Source organism: Somniosus microcephalus, chromosome 4 (genome assembly GCF_052327205.1).
Source record: "Somniosus microcephalus isolate GS21.2 chromosome 4, FLI_Smic_1.0, whole genome shotgun sequence".
Classification (NCBI taxonomy): domain Eukaryota; kingdom Metazoa; phylum Chordata; class Chondrichthyes; order Squaliformes; family Somniosidae; genus Somniosus; species Somniosus microcephalus.
In genome coordinates, this window is record NC_140990.1 from 208,918,874 (window position 1) to 208,931,006 (window position 12,133).

A 12,133-nucleotide genomic window follows, 5' to 3' on the forward strand; every position below is an offset into this window, starting at 1 on the left:
TAACCTCTTCTGTGTTCCTTCACTCAGGAGTCCACAGACAAATTTGCCCCGTAGGGTATCTGCCAGTCCTGCTCTGAACTGGCAGTGCTTTGATAGCTTGCGTAGTTCCGTAAGGTAATCAGCATTGCTCTCATCTTTATGCTGATTTCTCTTGTGGAATTTAAATCTTTCTGCTATCAGCAGCGGTGTAGGATTTAGGTGTTCCTGTAGGATATCAACAATTTCGTTAAAACTCTTCGCCATCGGTTTGACTGGAGTGATCAGGTTCTGCAATAGGCCGTACGTTCTTGCGCCCATTAAGTTTAGTAGTACCGATGCCTTTTTCTCCGGCTACTTCATTTGCCTTGCAATATATTTCGACTCTTTCCACATACGTGGTCCAGTCTTCTATTGCATTATCGAAGGCAGTGATATTGCCAGTCTTCGGCATCTTGGAGATCTAAGATGGCGCCTCCCGCGCTTTGCCTTCTTCCCCGATTGAACAAAATGGCGCCTTCCCCGCTGGATTAAGATGGCGCCTCCCACGCTTTCTGTCTTTTCCGCTGCTGCTAGCGCTGTTGCTGCCGTTTTTATGCCTTGATGGCGACACCCTATGGTCTTCGCGCACTTCCCCCCCCCCCCCCCCCCAATGCTGCTGCCAACACCACTCTCCGCGGTCCCCGTGGCAAACTGCAGCTCCTCGCGGCTTTCTGCGCTTCTAATTTCTTTAATTTTAATTACTGTTCCCGTCATCAGAGCAGACCCTATGGGACACTTCCCTCCCTCTTCTCGGGTCTGTACGCTGCCCGGCTTTGTAGCACCGGCCGCGCCCTGTGTGCTCCACCCTCCTCTTCCCGACAACGCTGCTCGGCCCCGTTGAAAAGCCACCCGATCGAGCTCTAGCCCGCCGCAGCCCAGGAAGGATCAGTGTACTACCTGCCACCAGCCCGATTAGCTGGAACACCATAGACTGGATAACCAAGCCCAGCTCTCGACAGCCTCTCCTGCAAATCTTCGAATTCGATTAATCAGAGGGCAGTTGCCCACGCTCGACGCCTGTTTCTTCTGTTTGTTTTTTTTTTCTTTTTGGATTTCTTCCTTCTGGCCTCGACCTCTAATAACTTCGCTTCAGGGATGGATCCCCGTGAGGTGGTGCAGAACTGTAGGTAACGTCCGTGTGTAATTGAGACACGGACTGGAGAAGTTGGTTATAACAGGTGTTTACTGAATGGAGACAAAACTGGAACTACTATACAAAGTTACTACACAGGCTTATATACAGGGGTGGTCACTACTGGTACTGCAGTATACAGGGGCTGCAGAACATTGTTCCTCCTTCAAGGTACATACACTACAATAACTGCCACCCTGTTCCAGAGGGCTGTGGAGTTCATCAGATTTGGAATATCTGCGGTGGAACCAAGGCAGATGGCATGAAGTTTCTACAAGTTTGCTGGCCTCTCCTGACTGCAGCCAGTGATCGATAGAACATACGTCACACAAAGGCTGCCCTTCAGGACCCACAAAGTCACATGAACAGAAAAGGTTACCACTCCCTCAATGTGCAGGTTGTCTGCGCGCATGGCTGCATATCTTGCATGTGAATGCGCATCACGCTGTGGCGGTGGGGGGGGGGAGGGGGGCTGCCCGTCACGATACATTCATTATGCGCAACTTGGTCATCACACACATACTCGGGGACGGGGGCCGAGTGGAGGGATGGATAATCAGTTAGGAGGTTAGCCCCTTGCTGCTGTGGCTAATGATGCTTTTTGGAGTCCCACAGACCGAAGCAGAGGAGAGATACATTTATGGTCCTCCACCCTAACACCTTGAGGCCCCATTGGTCTCTTAAAATTGCAAACAGAAATTTCATACAAACACCTGGTGACTTATTTGAAATCTTAAGGGTCAAGAAAAGTACAAAAGGTGTACTGGCAAAGGCAACTGGGTTAAAACTAGACTACCTCGCTCCTGTAAAAATATGTCCTCAGATTGGGAAACTTCACTTCACAACTACATTCAAGACTACTAAGTAAGAGCCTGACTGTTTATAACTTGTGTGGTCTGGGTAAAACATTTTTCATATCTGTCACATTTTCACATTAGTGTCAGAATCATTCAGCTACAGGAACAGATTAGGTTTAACCCATGACCTGGTTAGAAAACAAAGACTACTCCTCCATCAGTCTCCTAGAAGCTACAATTCGTGGGGCTGCCTCAGTCCCATATACAGCTGTAACCTATTCTAAATGGGATAACAGTATAAAAATTGAATAAAAATAAAGGCATTTCTTAGGAACACATTAAGTGACTGTGACTATACCTTTATCACTATGAATGCCAAGTATTGAAATGTTAATATTTACTATTAAATGTACTGAAGGTAAAATCTGCTCACAGTGAGGAGGGAATAACACTACTGAAATGAAGCAGTAATGTTGATGTTTGTTTCCACATAATGGATTTTTTTAGGTCTAAATATAATCTCTGGGAGCTGCTGTTGAATCAGGTTGTACTTGTGGCTGCTTGTCTTTCTTTCTAAAGGAATTAAAATCCTTTTAATGAAAAGCTGGAGTGGCTAGTCCATGATTAATGTGTTAACAAAATTGCAGGAAATGTGCAATTTCTGTGAATGTGATTTCACTAGCAGGTCATTCGTAAGGAGAATAGGCATTAATAATTGTGATTATTCATGTATGAGGAAACAAAAAAGTAGACAATAGAAACCTACAGAATTCCAGCAAGTGTAAGTCAAAAAGGAACAAGAGAGCCTGCAAAAATAGAAACCCAAGTCATGTTAAGGGAAAGAGGAAATGTACAAGAGTTGAAGCAAGGTGTGAAAGTATTGTAGGGGAGAGCTATATAGATTGTTTTTTTTTAAATAGCAGTTGAGAATAATGTGGCGTGTGAGTGCCAGGTATACAATTTTAAAATAGTAAATAGCAGGGTATGAGGGAAAAACTAAAATAGGTTGACTAGAATAATAATTTACGAACGCCTCCGTACAGGACAAATGGAATACCTTCAAAGGCATATGTAAGGCATACAGGTTGAATACTTCATTAAATTAGAAACGGTAGAGAAAAAAATGCCCCCAAATGAATCAGTGAGACAATTAATTATAAAAAAGAAAAAATAGCTTTGAAAAAGGATGCAGGATATTTCTGACGCATGCCGAAAGGGTGATCTGATGTGTGTAGTCGGTAATAGAAATGAATATAGCTGCAAGCATTCCTTCCAGTACCATTTTAAGCAAGAGGACAGTCAGGACAGAGCATCTAAAAGATGATGCCAATGGGATGCAGTGGAGAAAGAGGAAAAAATATTTAATAAGTATATGCAATGAATATTCACAATGTCACAATCAAACCTCCAAGAATACGTCCAACCAGAGTTGGCAACGCTATGTGCACATAACATTCTTACCTATCTCCAGTAAAACGAGAACATTTAATAAATGATGCTTTTTAAACGTCTGATATAAATAGAGGGTAATTCATACCTTGTAGGGAAAGGTGCTTCTTTCTATTTCTGAGGATGAGTTACCTACCCAGCTTCATTTTTGGAGACATTTATTGTAATCTAGTTGCCTGTGACACAGTCTATAACAACAACAACTTGCATTTAAATAGTGCCTTTAATGTAGAAAAATGTCCCAAGGTACTTCAGAGGTGTAATCATAAATAAATGGATGCTGAGTCAAAGGAAGAGCTATTAGGAGAGGTGACCAAAAACATGGTCAAAGAGGTGGGTATTAAGTGGGTTCTTAAAGGAGGAGAGAGACGTGGAGAAGCGGCTTGGCTTCGACATGGAATTGCAGAGCGTGGAGCCTAAGTGACTGAAGGCACGGCTGACTGGTGGGGTGAAGGGAGGGGGGGGGGGGGATGTAGGGCTGGAGGAGGTTTCAGAGATACAGAGGGGTAAGGATTACAAGAGTGAGCATTTTAAATGGGAGGCATTGGACCAGGAGCCAATGTAGGTTAGCAATGACCAGATTGATGGGTGCGAGGGGTTGTGCCGGACGGGATCTGTGCAGCAGGTTTTTAGATGAGCTGAGGTTTACGCAGGGTGGAGGATGGATGGTAGGCCGACCATGAAAGTATTGAAAGAGTCAATTTTGGATGTAGCAAAAAGGCATTGATGAGGGTTTCAGCAGCAGATGGTCGGAGGTGGAAAGAGGCGATCTTTCTAATGGAGAGAATATGGGTTCAAAAGCTTAGCTCGGGGTCAATTAAGACATTGAGGTTGCAAACCGCCAGGTTCAGCCGGAGATAGTGGCTGGGGAGGGGGGATGGCATCAATGCCAGTTTGTGGCTGGGACCGAAGAAGACCGCTTCAATCTTCCCAATGTTTAACTGGAAGAGATTGCGGCTCATCCAAGACTGATGTCAGATAAGCAGTGTAACAACACAGCTGGTGCGGAGGTAGAGCTGGGTGTCATTGGTGTACATGTGGAAGCTGACCCTATGTTTGTGGATCATTGCACCAAGGGCCATAATGTAGATGAGGAAGAGGGGGTCAAGGATAGATCCTTGGGGGATTCTGGTGGTAACATTGCCGGGTGGGAAGAGAAGCTATTGCTGGAGATGTGCTGGCTATGAATGAATAGGCAAGAGCGGAACCAAACAAGGGAAATCCCACTGAACTGGACAACAGAGGAGATGTTGGAGGAAGATTTTTTAAATAATTATTTATTTGAATGTAGTCTTTGGCATTTGTTGCCCACTCCTAGTTGCTCTGAGATGGTGGTGGTGTATCATCTTGAACCATTGTTATCCGTGTGGTGAAGGTGTTCCCACAATGCTATTGGGTTGAGGGTTCCAGGACTTCGACCCAGCGATGATGAAGGCATGGTGATATATTTTCAAGTCAAGATGGTGTGTGACTTGGAGGTGATTGTGTTCCCAAGCACATGCTGCCTTTGTCCTTCTAGGTGATGGTGGTCGTGGATTTGGGAGGTACTGCCAAAGATGCCTTGGCGAGTTGCTGCAGTGCATCCTGTATATTGTACACATTGCAGCCATGGTACACCACTGGTGGAGGGAGTGGCTGTTTAGGCTAGTGGATGAAGTGCCAATCAAGTGGACTTTGTCCTGAATAGCGCCAAGCTTCTTGAGTGTTGGCAGTAGGTTGAATGGCCTACTCCTGTTCCTGTGTCCAGTTCATTGATTTTTCCTGGATTAGATTAACTGGATTTTATAAACGATGGAGGAGGAGAGACTCGTAAGACGGACATTCAAGAAGTCAAATATACAGGCGCTGAATATGTGGATTAGGGTTTTAATAGTGGAGCAAGTGACGTTGGGGCACTAGTGGGCGATATTCTGGCGGTTGAATAGTCTTGGCGACTGACCAGATTATTAATTAAGGAGTAATTTCAAGGGCAAGGTAGAATACCAGCATGTTTCCTCATGGAGTGAAGTGATGATCTCAACCATGATATGAGAGCAAAAGCTGAGTGCATTCCAAATGGTTCCCTGCAGGGGGGAGAAAAGAAATCAGAGTTCTTAGAAAGCAAATATCCTTGCTTCAGTAACAATCGGCCAGCAGTGGTCTAGGACTAGATCATGCTCTGAGCCCAGTGAGTTTGGGGTGAAAACAGGGTTGGGCTCGCAAAAGAAAATCTAGTTTAAGGTTGTTAATTTGTGGAATAAGCAATTGCTTAATCAAGTGGATGGGGAAGTATAGATATTTTCAAACATGGGAAGTGACTGATCTTAGTTACAAGATGTAAGTAATATGATATTACCTTAAGTATAGAACCAGAACAATTGGTCGGAGCTGTCTACAGAATCTCAGAATTGGAATATGGGGTGAATGGTGGGTTTTTCGCACAATGATTTTTTAATGTTTCTTTGTACATCAATATTTAAGACTTGTGGCCTTAGCTTCGTGGCTCATTCCATTCACTAACAGTTGTTCTCGCAGTAGCTTTATTCCTAAAATGGTTCCCAATCATTTCAGATGAACGTTCTCTTGAACTTTACAGTAAGAGACACAGTTAATGAGGCACATGTGAAAAATAAGAGTCTACATGCACATTTTTTGAGGGGAGGTGGTTGTAGCTGTGCCACTGTTGGCTGCTGTTTGCTGAGAGCAGCCTGCTTGGATCAAATGCATCTATACTTTGAACCAGGGCTCCAGTATCAGTAGATCACAGCTATTTAATTAATGTGACTTTGGATTCTTTTTGTTCTCTGTTGCCTTTAATTAAATCTGAGGAAATGTGTAAGACTGGGACCAAAGAGAAGAGAGATTCTCCTGCTCTATGGAGCAATATGAAAGAAAGCTCCGCTCCCCTGGGTAATTAAGATTGACTACCGGGGTGTGATCTTCCTGTATTTACACTCCATTTCATGTGCTCTTGTACTAGCCCTAGCTGTGACGGCAGTATCAAAAGACATTTGCATTAACTATGCTTCTAATTTCCACCTCACCACCTTCTGGTTGTTTTCAGACTTCCCTTCCTGGACTACTACTGTCTAACTTTGATAATGGTTTCTCCATGGATACGGCTACTGACTCCACAGCTACTTGGACAATGCTTTTTCCCATCCTGTAAAGCCTCCATCCCTTTATCCCAGATATCTCTGTCTCTGTTGTGTTTGCTTTGATGACTTCACCAAAGCTTCTGAAATGTCCTTTCCCCCCCCCCCCCCCCCAATCTATGACACAATCTTACCACCAAGCACATCTTCTCATTCCCTCCCTTCTCTGCTTTCCAGAGGGACCGTTCCCTCCTACATGCCCTTGTTCACTCTTTCACCACCTGAACTCCCATCTCCCCATCCCTAGCATTTTCCTCGCAGATGCAACACCTGTTCATTCACCTCCTTCCACATCTTTGTGAAAAGTTAACCTGCCTTTTCTCTGCACAGATGCTAACTGACCTGCTGTGTATTTAGTGATTTCTGTTTTCGTTTAGCAGACTTTCAGCTTTGTATTTAAAGTGGGTGAAGGACTTGAGACTGGTTTCTGTGGGGGCTCTGTTGGTACCTTTTGATTGATAGTTCAGTATACAGACCCTTTTGGACTCTTCTGTTGTCCCAGATCAGACTTCAAAGCAAAGTGAGAAATATAACAGACTGGTAATGCTAATTCTTACAGTATTTTCTTACCTGGCTGTGTTGCTATATATTCGAGGAGCTGGTAGGACGTTCATGGAGTTCAACTTTCCCCCTCAGAGGCGCGTTTCAATTTATGAGAATAACTGGGCTCCAGGCTTTTTATTCTTTTTAAAGAGATGCTAAGGTTAAATGTTACAAACTAGTGAAATTTGTTGTTTTCTTTAATCTTGCTTCGATTACTCTTATTAATAATCTTAATTTGTAGGTTACAGCTTGAGATATATGGTCTGTTATGGTATTATTTGTCCATCAGTCACCAAGATCAGGTAGTGTATGGTAATAGTCTATACAGTTTCTCGTGCCCATATTGATAGTAAACAGATTTGAATACATTCATCCAAAAAGTACAGGTTTGGGGCGCATTAGCAAAAACATTAAATCAGACAGCAAGGCCACTGGGTTATCCGTGTTTGTTGCTTTTTGCTTTGCTGAGCGAACGCAATGTGCAACAAAAGGCTTTTAATGTAATTAAAGTACTTCAAAATCCCTCTGCTGGTAATGTGGGTTGTTCTGGCCTTGTAGCACATACTGTACATTGCAGGTTGTTGTATGTCAACAGGATGTAGTTTGAGCTACAATCACACCAGGATCTGCAAGTCTTAGTTTTCATCAACCTTGCCCTTTTAACCTATTCCCTTTACCTATTCCCTTTACACGCTTCTCTTTTTTTTTGTTATGCTTTTTTTCTGCATAACCTGGCTTTGTATATTCCTATTATTTTCACTTAGCTTTATAACTGGACTCTCTATGTCTCCATCTTTCCTTCACCTGATTTTTCTTAACTTTTGAAAGATATTTTTGCTCTCCATGCCCGTTTTCTCGATACCTTGTCCAAGTGGCTACTCTTCGTCTGTGTGCGAGCTAGTGAGTGGCAGCAGACTATTCAGCTGGGAGCTGTGGAGGGCAGTGTGGGTGATCTTGCTTGATTATCCCCACCCAAATCCAGAGATGCTGATTCACCACAGATCTGGGATCAATCCTGGGCTCTTTTGGAGGAATTTTAACTCTCGTGCGCCCACCCAGGAGCTGCAGCGGGAGACCCAGTCCATTTTAACAGCTGGGCCTCCCGCTGACCAGCTGTCCGCCTGAAGCGAGCATCCAGAGGCAGAATGGGCCTAATTTTAACCCCTCCCATGCACCATTCTTGCTGGGCGAGGGGGGTGGGGGATAAAATAAAGGTCTGCCAGTCGGTTTTTGACTAAAGCAAATAGTATTTTTGAAAATAAGGTAAAGTTGCTTTGTGGTGTCACTTTGTCATTACAATATGGAAATATGATTTTTACTTCCAATGATATTTCCCTGATCAAGTATTTAAAAAAATATGTATACAAGGCTGAAATAAATATCATTTCTGCCATCCTCATTGGCCAGAATTTGCTGTCGCAGGGTATCTAACAGCGTCTGCCACTAATTAGACTTACCACTGCACCCTTCAGCTCAGAATAATTTTTGCCCACTAGGTTGCCGAAAGTGCACGCTGATGGTGCAGCGAGGGAAACAGGGCATCTGGGACCTGAATGAATAGGGTAAGCAACAGTGTATCTCCTTAACCAATCAGATTCAAAGATTGGGAAATAAACAGCAGAAGGACTGAGAGTGAAGTATAAATTAGAGTGGGTGAATTCAATGTCAAATCAGGTACAGAAAGAGAAATAGAGAGAGGGAAGAAAAAAGAGACAAAGGAAAAGTAAGAACTCTTTAAAATTTAAAATTTGATCTTTTTAAAATCTCCTAAAACAATTTACAACCTGAAGGAATGAGACGCCACACTTTTCATACAGGAAACTCTTTTAACCGGCACCTAAATATCCGGAAATCTCTCTTAACCGGCAAAATTCAGGAGTGGAGTAGCTTCAGGTAAGTTTTACTATATATTAGTGGCTGTGTAACCGGGGTTCCTGCACCTGTGGCCGTGCAACAGGGACTCCTGGATCTGTGGCCGTGTAACCTGGACTCCTGCACAAGTGCCGTGTAACCGGGGCCGTGTACGGGGCTCTCGTACCTTGGTAAGTATACCTCTCTGTAATCCAGACTTTTTGATCAACCGGCACCACGCCGGTCCCGTCGGTGCCAGATAAAGAGTTTCCTGTAGTTAATTCTCAGTGCCAGAGTGGTTGATTGGCAGTCATTACAATTATTACATCGTTAAAAGGGTACATACACTACTAATTATCAGCCCTAAATATCTGCGATGGGCTTAGTTCATATCTACTGCACAAACACAGCAACTTCATGACATTCAATGCATGCCATTGATGCGGCACACAGTGAAATGGCGTTTTCGCGAAGCTAACAGCGGAGAGGCGTAGCTCGGACAAAGTTTTGGATATTGATATTTAATCGCGCATCTGCTCCTCGGTCTGAAGTTGCTGCACCATTTACACATAAATGGCAACGCCATTAGCAGCACCGCTATTTTGACAGCAAAATCTGGCCCACTGCCTTTGTCTAGAGAATCTTCAATTTCTCAAGACTGCTTTCTCTTAAGTCCTGTCTAAACTGAGAATTGAGCTCCCAGTCCTTAATCTTGTGGCCTTTCTGAATGGAATATAATATTTTAATCTCCATGCTACCTGTGGATGAATTTTGACTCGAATTGTTTTTGTGCTTCCAAGCAGCAGCTATTAGGAAGTTGGGAGATTACTTTTGGCCATTATAACATTATTACCCTACTTGGGGTCAAGCCAATTGTAAGTCTCTGCGCCCACATGAATTCGGTCACTGATACAAATCACAGCTACTGGAGGATGTGATTTTATGAAATATGAAGAACACAGTCATTTCCAGAACTGGGAACTAGGTCTTTCTGACCCTAACATGACTTTTATTTATATCCTGTCTTAGGCGGTATGATTATTTATAATGAGAGCCATCCTGGCATATAATAATATAACGCATTGCTGAATAATTCAAAAATGTGAGAAAATTGTGATCCTTTAAAAGCCCCACAGCAGGTTTGTAATTACCTTAAAATGAGGACCTTAAAAGATGCGTGAAGCCGGTCGGATGTGTGCACCTTCGAATAGTGAAGAACTATTTGAATACTATTTTGGAAAATATCATAACTATTAACTCCTTCAAAAAACACCCTGGATAAATATGTCAAAAGGTGCTTTTATATTTGGTGCTTCTTCAGTTCGAGTCGGGAGAGTGATGTCTGTGGGCCAACTCCCTGTATTTACATTGTTAAGACCAGCTCATTTATCTCAAATGGTGAAAATCTGACTCTCTAATTCTTGCTGTCAGGACAAGGGAGACAGTTTTAATGGAAAAGGATAAGCAGCTGCCACATGCTATCATTCTCCCTTGACCTGAAAAGCAGAAGCACCAAATCTAAAAGTACTTTAAGAATGACGATTGAAGGTTATAGGAATCGGCATAGAAACAAAGAAGATAGGAGCAGGAGTAGGCCATTCGGCCCCTCGAGCCTGCTCCGCCATTCAATGCGATCATGGCTGATCATCCAAATTCAGTACCCTGTCCCTGCTTTCTCCCCATATCCCTTGATCCCTTTAGCCTTAAGAAATATATCCAACTCCTTCTTGAATATATTTAATGAATTGGCCTCTACTGGCTTCTGTGGTAGAGAATTCCACAGGTTCACCACTCTCTGGGTGAAGAAATTCCTCCTCATTTCTGTCCTAAATGGCCTAGCCCTTATCCTTAGACTGTGACTCCTGGTTCTGGACTCCCCGACCATCGGGAACATCCTGCATCTAGTCTGTCCAGTCCTGTCAGAATTTTATAAGTTTCAATGAGATCCCCTCTCATTCTTCTAAACTCCAGCGAGTATAAGCCCAATCGACCCAATCTCTCCTCATACGTCATTCCTGCCATCCCAGGTATCAGCCTGGTGAATCTTTGCTGAACTACTTCCATGGCAAGAACATCCTTCCTCAGCTAAGGCGACCAAAACTGCACACAATACTCAACATGTGGTCTCGCATTGTACAACTGCAGCAAGACATCCTTGTTCCTGTACTCAGAGATAATCAAATACTCCATGGAGCACAATGGGTTCTGTGGAAAACAACCAAGGATTAAAGTGGACATTTTAGTGTTTAGCTTGAATCTTCTCTCGGGTATTAATTAGGTGAGGTGGAGTCCACAAGATGTTAAACTGAGGCCCCGTCTGCTCTCTCTGATTGTAAAAAAATATGATGGCACTGTTTCTTAAGAGCGGGAGGGGGCAGAGTCCTGACTGATACTTACCTCTCAAACAACATCTGGTCATTATCACATTGCTGGTTGTGGGAGCTTGCTGTACTCAAATTGGCTGCTGTGTTTCCTGCATTACAATAGTGACTACACTTCAAAAGTAATTCATTGGCTGTGAAGTACTTTGCGATGTTCTGAGGTCATGAATGATGCTATAGAAATTCAAGTCTCTTATTTCTTTTTAATATACCTCTGTGGCAGAACCACTGAATGACTCTGGCTAACTGTATATAATTCTCTTTAACGATGTTCTAACACCAGCCTAAACCTGTATCATTGTGTTAGGCATTACTGTGTTTTGTATATAGAGTTTGTATGTACGGGGCGTGGCCCCTTTAAGAGCGCGGGAAAACGTGGGCAAACGCGATGATGTCACGTCGCAAACCACGGGAATGCCCAGGCAGTCCTCGTGGCATCTCCGTTGAGTAAAGACCTGTTTGATTGTTCTCTTGTGCCGATCTCCGTTATTCGGAGGAATTTGTTAATTCCTACACCTCCCCATACCAAACATGGGGAAATTGAACAAATAGAGCTGCTCTTTGCTCTAGATGCTCAAGGATTGAGGATGTAGTCTGCCTTTCCCAGATGCTTGGGGGGCAATTGGGGTGAGATGTAAAAATTAAAAAAATTTCAAACCCGACCCTAATCCACCTCCAACCTGCCCACTTCCGAGTTTAATGGAGACGGGTTGGCCATTTAAATATTATAATGAGGTTGGCAGTCTCATTTAACCTATCTTACAGGTTTAACCCTGGCTGGCTGGGTTTCCCAGGCCTTGCGAAACCTGGCAACTCAAGGGAGGTGAG